The sequence below is a fragment of the Pinus tabuliformis genome, chromosome 5_1 (assembly GCF_031772625.1).
Source record: "Pinus tabuliformis cultivar Carrire ecotype Pingquan chromosome 5_1, CPIR1, whole genome shotgun sequence".
Classification (NCBI taxonomy): Eukaryota; Viridiplantae; Streptophyta; class Pinopsida; order Pinales; family Pinaceae; genus Pinus; species Pinus tabuliformis.
In genome coordinates, this window is record NC_142305.1 from 622,571,997 (window position 1) to 622,586,638 (window position 14,642).

Below are 14,642 nucleotides of genomic sequence, written 5' to 3' on the forward strand. Positions count from 1 at the left end.
AGACCATGCGCGGTTCGTCCGACCTTGCACACCTAGTTATCAGCTCTTGCAATCCCTTCACTGCCTTAGTGTCCCATAGTATATTCATGCATGTTTCTAGAAAGGTATTTATCATGGAAGTATCCATCTCTGGCTTAGCTTGATCCTTGCTACTTGAAGTAGAAGTCTCTGCGAAGCCCTTCTTAGCTTCCATAAATGTTTCCTTCGCGCGCTCCAATTCAAATTCAAGTTGCTTCGTAGGGGCCTTGCGAACCCATGCATCCTCCTCAGGTTGCTTCCCCTTATCTTCTCCTGTAGTTTCACCACTTCTGAGAATCATGTTCACGTTAAGATCCTCCTTGCGCAGTTCCACCTTCATCATCTAGACGTTTTGAGTGGGAGTAGCTGGAAGCATCCCCTTTTCCTGCATTTTTGCAATTAGTGTGGGGAAATCTACTGCTTCATGATCGAATTGGTAATAGCACAGGCATCATTTTTTGGTCGGGTTCGTGCAATCCCATGCGTAGTGCCCAGGTCCTCCACAATTGTAGAAGATTAATTGTCCTCGGCCTCATCCAGGTCCCAGTCCTCCTCGTCCTTATCCGTGTCGCTGAAATCCGCCCCGCGTTATCGCTGCAGCTGGATCCTAACCTCGCGCTTCAATCTACATCCTATAAGCAGGTGTCCATTCCATCAGCAACTCATAACTTCGAAAATTGCGTTCGTCATGGCCCATTTATCTACAAAAATTGCAAAATAATTGTTGAGGGGGTTGTATCAGTTTTGGTAATAGATGGCAGTTATCTGTGTTGTACTTTCCTCCCACCTAACAGATTTCACACCAGAGCGAGGGTGTCATGCTTAGCCTTACCTGTGCCTCTAGTCGCAATGTCATTGTTACCCCTCCTGCCAGATAGTTCGCGAATATCGGATAATGATCTTTATCATGGCCTTGGCCTTTACATTTTATGCACCATACCTCTGCACGCGCTTCTGACCGGGGTGCTTTATCTTGTTTCAAACTTTGCATTTCTAAGCATAGGTTTTGTAGTTGCACGTGGATTTTCTGAACTCCCAACCCTGGATCCTAAATTGGAGTTTTGTGCAACCTCATTGCTGTCTCTAATGCTTTAGCTTGGGTTGAGATCTTGATAGCGTTGTCCTCAGGTGTGGTGTCAAAGACGCCACAAACCACGCGCAGTGCTGCGCAACGGTCAGCGTCATGTTAGCCTCGCAGATTGTATTCTTCAATCTTTGATCTAGATCCCATGGAGTTTCACCAGGTAGCATCGTGATTTCCTTGAACCCGACGATCGACTGCGTTTCTGATTTAGGCTAGCGGAATTATTTATTCAATGCATCATGGATCACCGCTATTCCCGCATTCGGGTGATCGCTCGAGTACTTTAGATACCACGTCAACGCACAGTCCTGTAGTGTGCGAACCAGGGAAGCCTTCTTGATGTTCTCATCTGGTATTCCTTGGGCTTCCCATACAGCCCTTACCATGAACCAGAACTGATCTGGTTCCTCATTTCCTACGCCTCTAAGTACTGGCAACTTGATCGCACTTGCCATCCCAACCCTTGATGGTGGCGGTGATGGGGTAAGTGAAGATGGGTTTGATGCAGGTGAAGCAGGTGGTGGCATGGACTGTGGTGGCATTAGTGGAATGTGCTGATTTATCAGTTGGATTGTGCTTCTCGGGGAGAACCCTGCGAGCTCCTCCTCGCTCTCCCACGAAAGTGAAATCAGAGGACTATTTTCTAATCCTTTGATCCCGTGATAGCTTCTTCCACTCCTTGTTATCCCAGACATTAATGGATGCGCATAACTCGTTTTTCACATAACATTTTAATCCAAGTATTCAATGATTTGATGTACTTACCCCACGGTCCTTGGAGAAATCGCCTCTCCGCTTCGCTGTAACTCACAGTTGTTTCTATCACAAATTCAGTGATAAACCCTCCTATTATCTGATCCAACCAATGATCTACTGCTCGTGCGATTTTATCTTCAGACGCCTCTAGCCTGCATACCAACTCAAGAATCCACACTATTGGTTGATCAACTTTGCACCTTCCCACGCTGTCGGCTAGCCTCGCGATCCACTCATACAGTTCTGTCGAGAAAGATGCGAAGAAGATCTCGCGGATTTCTGTTTTCCTGTACCACAAACTTGTGAAGCTTCTGATCCAACCAGTCTTCAAGCTCTTTCTTTGTAGGGTTCTAGTGTTCCGACATTAGACATCCCCTAGGCAGATCCCAGTCTCGGCAACGGAACCATTTGTTGGCTTATTGGGCCCTGACCCAGGTTTGGAAGAGTTTTTAGCCAAACAAATCTCGCAGCTACTGGCCCTTTTAGCAACAACCCACAGAGCACAGACCGAGGTCTCACTCGAGGTAGCAGGGGAGGGTGCTGGAACCAGGTTTCTGCACCCTTGGGATGTCTTCAAGTGGTCTAGAGGGGGTTGCGAACCTTTCTGTGGCCTCGCACCACTTCTGTACTACTGTCGGACTACAGGTGTACTTTCTTATTAAGGAAATTATTATAGATTTTATCTTCTTGTTATAGTCTTTAAGCAAACATTTAACAATAAAACCTAGTGTGCACAATTATAAAGAGATATAATAGATGCATAAACCAGAACACAGTAGATCTGCGATATTTTAGAAAACAACTTATCTTTATTAATAACTTCCGTCACTACAACCAGATTTGCCTTGCACACTCAGCCGTAGGGGTCCGCGCACACAACTGCGGACTCTACCAGGCCTCTGCGCACATAACTGTAGAGCCTCTATCTATCTACCAACACCCTTGACTCAGACTTACAGACGCGGAGAATATTACCTTCACAAACCCGTAACCATCAAGATCCAAAACAAAAACTTCACTCAAAACTGACTTCTAGCCTTAGAGCCTTGTTCTATTTATACATTCCCATGGTCCATGGACCATGGGTAGGCCGAATCACTTCCTATTATTTTACACTATTCTCGGGTGGAAAACCCTTTGACTTGACTTGTTACAATTCGCGCTACGCGCACTTCGCAGAGTCTTTACCATCACTTTACCCAAAACTGTGGGCTTTGAGCCCCAAAACCGTTACGTGGGCCCTCCGCTACCCAACAGGCCCCTAACACAATCAATGTGACTCGCCTCGAGTCACTCAGTTGGTGCAACAATCTTCGCGTGGAGGTCATTCAGTAAATTCTGGGCTTCGCTTACCCTCGCAGCAAAATCTTGCGCCACCTACTTTATCTGTTCTATGCCAGCCACCGATGCATCCTCATCAGATTCCATTGCTTGCCTGAGTTCCGATGCTGCCTGCATGTGTGCTAAATTTCCCTTGATATTGGTGGAAACTGCGAAGGCTTCATCCAGCCAAGGTTGTGTAGAAATTTTGAATAATAAACACATATTCAATGGAGATTATCCTGATCATGTACTATTGCAGAATACATACACAATACATAAGCTCCTCTATGTTGATCATCAATTTAGCAGCATCAATAACAATAAAACATCAATAGCATGCACACATTAACACAGTATGTAACCCAGGGAAAGCTTACAGCTAAAAACCCCACACTATCTGTATATTAATGACTGAGAACATATAACATTACATAGTAAATACTTCTCACAAGTATCCAGCACTATCTCCACCTGATACACACAAACCAGCTCAGACCCAAACAAGTCACAAGTTCAAATCTGCTCCACTGCTTTGCCTGCCTCTATTGCATAAACCTGCTGAGAATCACTCACACCGGAAATCATGTGAGCACAAGCTATTTTACTGGGCAAATCAACACAATACTCATTGGCATACTCAATACGTTGCTTGTGCAAATCCTCATGCACAACTATAGTCACAACTGATAGCAATCTCATCCTCTAACACCTGTCCCTGTTGAACTGTACATGCACTGACATGCAACTGAGTTAATTGATGTATTCTTTAGTTGCTTTATGAGTTAATAATTAGTTTAACAACTCATCATTAGTCTATTTGCAGTTAGACTAATTACAACTAGTTTAACCAAGTCAAACTGAACACAACTCCATCAACTCCACAATCAACTCCACCAAACTCAACTGCTTGAGTTATAACTGAAGTCATGCATGCAACAACTCAACTGACCCACAAAGAAAGCGTATTTCCTTCTAACAGCTGCATGTGCCACATCTGTAGCTCAAACTGAAGTGCTCCAAGAGAATAAGATAAAATTTATAGTATAAATATTATTATGAGACAATAATATTTGACTTTTCTATTTTTTGGCTGCCAGTCTAAAAATAGACTCTGATCACTCCTGCTCTGATCCAAAAATAGACTTTGCGCCATACTTGGCCTGCGGGCCCACTTAGTGAAGGCGACTCCTTTCCACTAAGCTCCATCATCTTGTTGCATTCTCAACACTCCCTCTCAACAAGATATGGATTATCAGAAACCCCTATCCTGCCTTGGTGGTATTCGAATTTGCTCCTAGTGAGCGCCTTCGTCAAGATATCAGCATCCTGATACTCTGTTGGAATGTATGAAAGTAACATGATTCTCCGCTGCACACAATCTCTGATATGATGGTACCTGATGTCAATATGCTTAGATCTATCATGAAATACAGGATTAGCTGAGATTTTAATGCAACTCTGGTTATCACAGTAAATCACAGTAGGATCGAAATGAGAACCGAACAAACCAACCAAGATCTTCCTCATCCATATAGCCTCGCATGCAGCCAAACTTGCTGCCATATACTCAGCCTCTGCTGAACTGAGTGCCACGGATCTCTGCTTCCTGCTATAACAAGAAACTGTTGTCGACGCGATACTGAAGACCCCTCTTGATGTGCTCTTTCTGTCCGTTGGGCCCCCTGCCCAATCTGCATCTGTGAAGCCACATAGCTTCACCTCATCCCCTGTATGTACCACAATCCATATCCCGACGTGCCTCTCAAATAATACAATACATGCTTGCCCGCCTTCCAGAAGAGCTTGTTAGGCTTAACAATAGCTTGCGAAAGCTGGTTAACTACATAGCATATATCGGGTCATGTATTGACCAGATATATAAGTGACTCCACCAACTGTCGATAAACAGTGGCATCCACTTCTTCTACCGAAGTGGTATCCTCCTTCCTCCAACCTCCAGGAAGAGGAGTATCAATAGGCTTGTAGCCATGCATGTTGAACTTCTCCAGTATCTCCCGATCATACTTACCCTGAGAAACAAACAATCCATCACTGCGCTGCCAAATATCCAATCCCAGGAAATAGTGAAGGAGGCCCAACTCCTTCATCTCAAACTCCTTAGCAAGATCATCCTTGCATGAAAGTATCAACAACTCATCACCCGTTAGAATCAAATCATCTACATACAGTACAAGGATAAGCAACTTACCCTCCACCACAATCTGGTATAGGTTAGGATCCGCCTCGCTCTTGGAGAATCCAAGTCTAGTGAAATAGCTGTCTATTCGTGTGTACCAAGCACGTGGTGCTTGTTTCAACCCATACAACGCTCTCTTGAGCCTGCACACATGCGACTCGCTGCTGAAGATCTCAAAACCTTCGAGCTGCTCAATGTACACCTCCTCCTCAATGACTCCCTTGAGGAACGCAGTCTTCACATCCATCTGATGAATGTGCCATCCCATCTGCGTTGAGAGAGCAAGAATCGTCCGTATGGAAGAATACCTTGCGACAGGTGCAAAGGTCTCCTCATAATCGATCCCCTCTATCTGTGAAAAGCCTCAGGCAACAAATCTCGCCTTGTACTTCTCCACACTCCCATCAGCTGCTTGCTTAACTTTGTAGATCCATCTCGAACCCACCACTGATTTCCCTTCCGATCTAGGAACAATCTCCCATGCACTGTTTCTGACAATAGAATCATACTCTTCCACCATGGCGTCTACCCATGCAGGATCCTCCACAGCTTCCTCGAAAGAGGATGGCTCAGTCACAACACACTTGCTCATAAGAGCCATGTATCCAATGTACCGATCAGGTGACTGTCTCTGCTTGCGTTGGGTTGTAGGTGGTCCTACAACTTTCTCTACATTTTGAGCCAGTCGCTCAGCTTCTGTCAAGCGCTTTCGCCCTCTGATGGTTGGCGCTGCATGAGTGGTCTCTTCCACTCCATGAACCTCGTCCTATTGCTAATCCAAATCCTGAAGCTCATCCTTAGGAACTAATAGCTCCTCATTTGCATGCAAGTGTAGCTCCCTCTCAAGCGAACACTTCATGGCTTTCTCCTCCTGAAATTTTATATCCCGTCACACAATAGTTTTATCACTGTCTGGAAAATACACACGATAGTTGTGGGCGTATCAGTGTACTCCACAAATATCCCAACCTCTGCGGTTGGCTCCAACTTCTTCCTGGCATCTTTCGTCACATGCATGTAAATGTTAGCACCAAAAATCCTCAAATGAGAAAGAACAGGCTTCTTACCAGAATAAGCCTCCTCGGGTGTACTCATGCCAAGTATCCTGTGAGGACAACGGTTTTGCACATAAACTGCTGTATTGCATGCTTCGGCCCACAAGTGAAGGGGTAGGCCCTGATCATGCAACATCACCCGTGCATCACCTATGATCGTTCTGTTCTTTCGCTCAGCAACCCGTTCTGCTGTGGGTTATGGGGAGCTATGAGCTCTCTTCGAATCCCTTCTGCCTTGCAGAAATCCTTGAACTCGTCAGAGATGTATTCACCACCATTATCACTCCTAAGAGCCTTCACCTTCTTCCCCGACTCCTTCTCGAACAGTGCTTTGAATTCATAGAACTTTGAATATGTCTCGCTCTTCTTCTGCATGAAGAAGATCCAGCACTTACGAGAGAAATCATCAACAAAAATCACATAATACCTGTGTTTTGCTGTCGAAGCAACTGAGAAAGGTCCACACACGTCTGTGTGAATTCTCTCAAGGATCGTCGTGGCGCGACTATCCTTCTTGTGAAAGGTGGCTTTCACAAACTTCCCAAAATTACACCCCTTGCACTGATCTGACTGCGCAAGAGTGCCTTTAGGAAGCCCTGTAGTGATCTGCTGTAGTATCTTCAAGGCTCCATGGTGAAGGTGACCCAATCTCCTGTGCCACAACTTGCCATCATCCCGGCTCACCAATCCTTCTGCCTTGCATGCCATTGTTGCGCATCCATCTACATGCAACTAATAAAGGTTCCTCACTTGAACCCCTATCTTCCAGGTTTCACCAGTTGTCTTGCTGTGCAGGAAAGCCTTTCCCTCGCTGAAAACAACATCATACCCCTTGTCTTCTAACATCGCCACAGAGATAAGATTCTTCTTCAATCCTGGAACATGCATGACTTCCTTCAATACGAAGGGTTTACCAGACTCCCTCTCAAAGGAAATGGTACTGATACCGGTCGCACTGTATCTACCATCATCGCCCATCTCGATGTGCACTCCAAGATCTTTGTTTTCCAGATCAGAAAACAAATCTCGATCTCCCGTCATGTGAAAAGACGCACCACTGTCCAAGAACCACACCGATCCCATCGCACTTGAAACCAAGCATGCGATCAATGAAAAATTAAACTCAAACTGCGAGGCTAGAGCCTCTCCTGCTGCAGATCCAACAGCTTGCTTGTTCTTCTTCTTCTACAGACAATTAGTGGCATAGTGTCCGTGCTGGTGACAGTGAAAACACTTCACCTTGGACATGTCCTTCTTCTTGCCTTTCGCACCAGACTGAGAAGCTTTCTTGCTCTTCCCCTTCTTTGCTTTGGAAGCCAAAGCGCAATTTTTCTTCATCAATTCCCTTTGATAAAGATCTGTCCCTGGTACTCCGCTTGATCTCCTCATTCACAAGATTTGACCAAAGTCTTTCCCATCCTGGCAATTTATCCCAACCATTGACAGAGTCCTGATAGGAATGCCAACTCTTCGGAAGACCAAGGAGAGCCAAGCTCACCAAGTCCTCATCATCGACAGTAACCCCCACACTTCCCAGCTCATCTCGACACTGAGTGAACTTCGTGAGATACTTGGGCATACTGTCACCCTTCTCGCATTTGATGTTTCTGAGTTTATCTTTAAGCGCCAGATTCCTTTGATCACTCTTGCTTTGGAATAGATATGTTAAAGCCTTCCACATTAAGTATGGAGAAGTCTTTCCATGCAGGCTGGACATAATGTGATCCTTCACGCCCTCCAACAGAATGCTTCGACACTTTGCTGTCTTCTTTTGCCAAGCATCAGCTTGAGTAGCATCAGTGGGCTTCGGGACACCAGTCTCTATGAACTCCTTCAGCCTGTTATCATCCAATACTGCCTCCATCATGTCCTTCCATGCAATATAGTTTGAGCTGCCCTCAAGAGCATACTCCAATCGCAATCCATTGAAATACATTGCTTCTTTGACACCAAGAAAACACTGCTGCAAATTCGAATTCCACCAGCTCCAAACTCAACCGCCTCGGATCTAAGATTCGTGAGAACAAAATATTTCTCATACAGAGATTGAATGTATGAGCATTCACCGGATATCTCACCTTCCAAAGGAAGGATGAATCCAGAGGCTACCTGGCCCGATTACAGACTCTACCTAAAGAAATAGAATGTAAACACTTCCTGAATAGTAGATCTTATGATCAACAGCTCTGATACCATGTAGAAATTTTGAATAATAAACACATATTCAATGGAGATTATCCTGATCATGTACTATTGCGGAATACATACACAATACATAAGCTCCTCTACATTGATCATCAATTTAGCAGCATCAATAACAATAAAGCATCAATAGCATGCACACATTAACACAGTATGTAACCCAGGGAAAGCTTATACCTGAAAACCCCACACTATCTGTATATTAATGATTGAGAACATGTAATATTACATAGTCAATACTTCTCACAAGTATCCAACACTATCTCCACCTATTACACACAAACCAACTCAGACCCAAACAAGTCACAAGTTCAAATTTGCTCCACTGCTTTGCCTGCCTCTATTGCATAAACCTGCTGAGAATCACTCACACTAGAAATCACGTGAGCACAGGCTATTCTACTGGGCAAATCAACGCAATACTCATTGGCATACTCAATACATTGCTTGTGCAAATCCTCATGCACAAATATAGGCACAACTGATAGCAATCATCCTCTAACACCTGTCCCTATTGAACTGTACATGCGCTGACATGCAACTGAGTTAACTGATGTATTCTTTAGTTGCTTTATGAGTTAATAATTAGTTTAACAACTCATCATTAGTCTATTTTCAGTTAGGCTAATTACAACTAGTTTAACCAAGTCAAACTGAACACAACTCCATCAACTCCACAATCAACTCCACCAAACTCAACTGCTTGAGTTATAACTGAAGTCATGCATGCAACAACTCAACTGACCCACAAAGAAAGCGTATTTCCTTCTGACAGCTGCGTGTGCCACATCTGTAGCTCAAACTGAAGTGCTCCAAGAGAATAAGATAAAGTTTATAGTCTAAATATTATTATGAGACAATAATATTTGACTTTTCTATTTTTGGCTGCCAGTCTAAAAATAGACTCTGATCACTCCTGCTGTGATCCAAAAATAAAATTTGCGCCATACTTGGCCTGCGGGCCCACTTAGTGAAGGCGACTCCTTTCCACTAAGCTCCATCATCTTGTTGCATTCTCAGCAGGTTGGATGCGTTCTTTAAGTACTGCCTCCTTCTGCCGAGCGGCGTCAACTTGTGCCTTGAGGCCCCGGGCCTCCCTCATTTTGGCTAGTCGTTGTATTATAGCAGTCGTTTTCACAGTCCCCCAAAATTTGTCATACGCCTGTTGTAACTCTCGTGCTTTAGCTTCTACCTGTTGTAGCGTTGGTTCGTCCTATAGGGATGTGAGCATAAGGAGGGACTGATCCAATAGTCCCGAGCAATCTTGGACCGCGCGCTTCATGACTTCCAATCCTGCTTGAATTTCGTTGCGTCGTTGTTCGCGAACTTCCAAGGGTGTGGGTGGTTGCGCCTACAGCCGTAGCCCTGCAATCTACAAATTTAATTCCCACTAAGCTCTCACGAGCTCCTCTTGGGCCATACAGAATCCTACCACCATGTGATGGATCTTATCAGTTATTGGATGTTCTGCTGGGACAGCCAACTCTGGTACCTTTCTGCAAGCCTCTGCCATGGCTTGTTCCACTTCCTGGTTGTGGACAACCAAGTCATCGCACTGTAAACTAACCTGCTCTAGATTTACCTTATGCTCTGTTAAGATTTGGAGGGTGCGGTCTTCCCTGGCACGCAGCTCAGTGGTTACCCCATCCTGCAGTTTGTAGAGGGTTTCGCGAGGCAGAGCAGTCAAATTCAACTCCCAACTTCGTATGTCCCCCTCAGCGTCAGCTAGGATAGCGCCTGCTGGCAACACTAAAGTGTTCATTGTGTGACTACGCACTGTCTACTCGGCTGCGGTTATATCATATGCGAGGTTTGGTAACATTCCTCTTGAGGGTCGCACCTGTAGCGCCTGCAGCTGCGCTCTGAGCTCCCCCAACATAGTTGTCTGCTCTGTCATCAGCTCCTCTAATGCGCCGGTAGCGACATTGCGCGCTGGTTCGCTGCTGTCAAGAAATTCTTTTTCCAAGGTCTTTGTTGTTTTTGACTTCTTGCGTGCATGTGGCGATTCCTTACTGCGTGGCCTTTTGCCTTGGGGTGAGTTTGTGGTAACGTCCGTGCATTCCTGTGTCTCGGATTTCTTCTGCATGTCTTGTTTCGAGGACATTCCCCGATCCTCCTTAATTTTGTCGACAAGTACTTCCTGGGTCGCATAGAGGCTTCTATTATTATCGGAATAGTGGTGGCCATCGTCTCCTTTATTGGGGTCACTCAACTTCCATCAGCAACTCATAACTTCGACAATTGCGCTCGTCATGGCCCATCAATATACAAAAATTGAAAAATAGGTCCCGAGGGGGTTGTATCAGTTTTGGTAATAGATGGCAGTTATCTGTGTTGTACTTTCCTCCCACCTGACAGATTGCACACAAGAGCGAGGGCGTCGCACTCGGCCCTACCTGTGCCTCTGGTTGCAATGGCATTGTTCCCCCTCCTGCTAGATAGTTCGCAAATATTAGATAGTGATCTTTATCATGGCCCTGGCCTTTACATTTTATGCACCATACCTCTGCGCGCGCTTCTGACCGGGGTGCTTTATCTTGTTTCAAACGTTGCATTTCTAAGCGTAGGTTTTGTAGTTGTGCGTGGTTTTGTTGAACTCCCAACCCTGGATCCTGAATTGGAGTTTCGTGCAACCTCATTGATGTCTCTAATGCTTCAGCTTGGGTTGAGATCTTTTGATGTGATGGCGTTGTCCTCAGGTGTGGTGTCAAAGATGCCACGAACCACGTGCAGTGCTGTGCATTTGTCAGCGTCATGTTAGCCTCGCGGATTGTATTCTTCAATCTCTGATCTAGATCCCATGGAGTTTCACTTTTCCTGAAGGAACACATTTTTTTGCGCTTTCAAGTTTTCCCATAGAAATTAGTAGAGCTATTTGATATTTGTCTTCCAGTAATTAGTTTGTCAACTTTGATATGTTTGGCTGCATGCGCAAATATTTTTCAGAATCCCTAGATGTGTACATTTTCGTAAAGTTTTATTTGTTTGTGTAGAACAGGCATTGTGGCAAGGAGGACATTAGATGTTGGGAGGTTTTTGGAGGTGTGTTCTCCAAAAATATTATTGGGATGGTTTCCATTATCACTTCCTGCCAATTGCACTACCTTTTGCTGAGCCTTGTTACTTTTAAAGTGGGAGTCGCAGTTTGAATAGAATTGCAGTAGCTTAGAATTGCTTTGCTTTTCAGACTGGGAGAATCTTTTTGTGCACCTTAGAACAACTTGACATATGATTGTACATAAATATCTTATTAGGATACATATCTCCACATTCTGGAGCTATAGTTTCAAAGGCGAAGCGTTTCTTGTAATGGAAATCATTGGAAATTATATGAGAGGGGATAGCTATGATAAATCAATTCATTATAAAACTATAAGCCTTGATAGTTTCTCAAAATGTATACAAAATAATAAGTTTGGCCTCTTGTATGCAAGGGATTTTTTACAAATATCTTCTATATTAACTTTTCATTGTATGCATTATTGTCAATGTCAATGTCATGTATGAGTCTCACATGCATTGTGTTTGAGTCCTTGTTCTGAATATGAGTATTGTTGAATTGACAACGAGCTATATGGTCATATATTTGAATATGCTTAGTCTCACATTTTCTACAGAATCTACTTTCAAAATCTGTCGGAAAGAAGTATTTTCATGATTTATTTTTTAGAAGATAAACATAAATTAGTTGCAGGAGGGCATTTCCAGGACGGACAATTCCACATTTGACCAAAGAACATGGTAACTACCTAGTCAACAAGAATATTGTGAAATATATATTAAGGTAGTTATTGAAATTGAATAAAAATGCATGGTTTACTGATCAAGAGAATAAAAAGCGACATATCATAATTAATCAATGGTAGTGTACATATGCACACTATCGTAGACTTTGATACAATTTGTAACATGTATTATCTCGATTCTTCAAACAAGGACAATGATGAATTGATAATGTTGGGAAATGACCTTTAACTTATGAATTGCGAAGTTTTTCAGGGAGTAGGAGGCTTTTTGATTGCTTTTTAGATTGGCTCTTTCCATGAAGGAGCAGAGCGAAATACAGGGACTGCAGGCAGCAGATATTCCATATCATTTGTGGGATAATATCTTGGCCAGACTGTTTATTTCGAACCTGTTCAGGATATTGAGAGTTTGCACAACCTGGAATTCAACGGTGTGCAGTTAGATTCACTTCTAATGGCCTACAAGAAGCTACCCCTACAAGACCTTTTCTTCATTCTGTTTGCAGAAAATTGTAATAGAAATGTTGTTGTTGCCTATAATCCGATATATGACAAGTTGGTTGTTATTCCCATGTCCTACATGTCATCTTCATGCCCTTGTTCTATAACATGTTCAAGGCTTAGTTAGCCTATATTATCATGTGGGGTTCTATTGATAGCAGAGAATAGAAAGGGGTCCCTTGTTGTCTGTAATTTATTCACTAAAACGCATAGAATAATTATTCCCATGTTGCCATGAAGTCCCCCTATGTGGTAGCAATGGTGGTGTATCCAAAGAGAGACAATAAGTATCAAATTTTGGTTGTAAGTATTTTTGATGTAATTTATTCACAGATGTATGATTCTAGGAGTGATTCATGGGACGTTTGTGGTAGTTTTGGCAAGAGGTTTGCCATGTTGGGGAATGCTGCTCATTTAGATGGAATTTTGTTCTACCTCACCCATGGTCTTGATCACTTGTTGGCCTTTGATGTTGATGCCGAAACTTGGGATTTGGTTGAGGTTACCATGCCCCTTGCAGTTTTCCCACATATACTGGAGCACGAGGGGTCCTTGATTCTTGTTGGGGGTATCGAGGAGCTTGGAGTTTTGAAGAAGATTAGTATATGGGAGCTCGATGAGACTGTCAAGAAATGGAAGAAAGTGTGCAGTATGCCCAATCATCTCTTTAGTAAATTCAGTCATGGTAATCTTAATTACTTTTTCACTTATGGTCTTTTGGGAAATATTTTCTTTTATAGAAACTACTCTCCAGTCATTGTCATGTATGATATTTTGGAGAATAGATGTTGTGGATTGCCACACCGTCCTCTTTACAGTTGCTTGTGTAATCCAAGATGTTTTTTCCTTGCATTGGAGCCTCGCATTGACGCGATGGTATAATGAAGTTATCTTAGTTAACCTATTCCCGATAATCAAATCTCATAAATTGCATTCAAAATGTGGGCTTTCTTACCTTCATTTGTGTCTCTCTATAATTATGTGACAAAGATAGGGAATGTTTCTCATTTAGATGGATTTTTGTTGAGTGGCCCATGTAGAAGGACATTTCTCCATGGATAGGCTTGACTTTATATTTGATTTTTCCCTATCATCCCTTTCATATCTACAAAAATAGTCAATGAGGCAAACTCAAATAGTCTTGCTAACAAGAATCACAAAAATTTAGTGATAAGCATTGCAGGTGGGATGGGGAAGCCATCAAAATTTCCTATTTGTAACAAATGAATTATTTGGTCCAATTTCATTAGGCTTTTCTCCTATCTCTTTGCTTCCAAGCTCATACAATATTCACAAATGAACTAAGATACAATATGGAACATCTGGCTCTACAACCACAATAGGATACTAAACAAATGCCTTTGGAACATATGTTTCCACCCTTGCTTTTGTAGGTGGTTCTAGATCTACCCTTGTTACTAATGTTGTTGGTCCTTATGCTATAGGTGTTTCTTACTTTGCTTATGGTGCTAGATTGACTTCTAAATATTTTAAGTCAAATCCATCTTAGAATCACTCTTTTTGGGGTGAATTCAACCTTCTTTCCCATGCATTTCTTGGGGATTTCGGGCATGCCATGTCGCATCCCGTATTATCCAAATGTTTTGGTTGGTCCTCAATAAATCCATCTCTTCAAAAAGCTCTTTGAAATGGAAAGGATATAAAGAAGGTCAAACAGGAAGATGGATTGATTCTTTCTAAACTATAACTAACACTTTCAGGGAAAGAAATATGGGGTCCTGAAAGACATAACATTTTGA

At 43.1% G+C, this 14,642-nt stretch overlaps 1 pseudogene; it reads left to right on the forward strand.

Annotated features, from left to right (window-relative positions):
- The first annotated feature begins 11,318 nt into the window (after positions 1–11,318).
- LOC149166476 (F-box/kelch-repeat protein At5g15710-like) lies at positions 11,319–13,764 on the forward strand (annotated as a pseudogene).
- Positions 13,765–14,642: the final 878 nt, after the last annotated feature.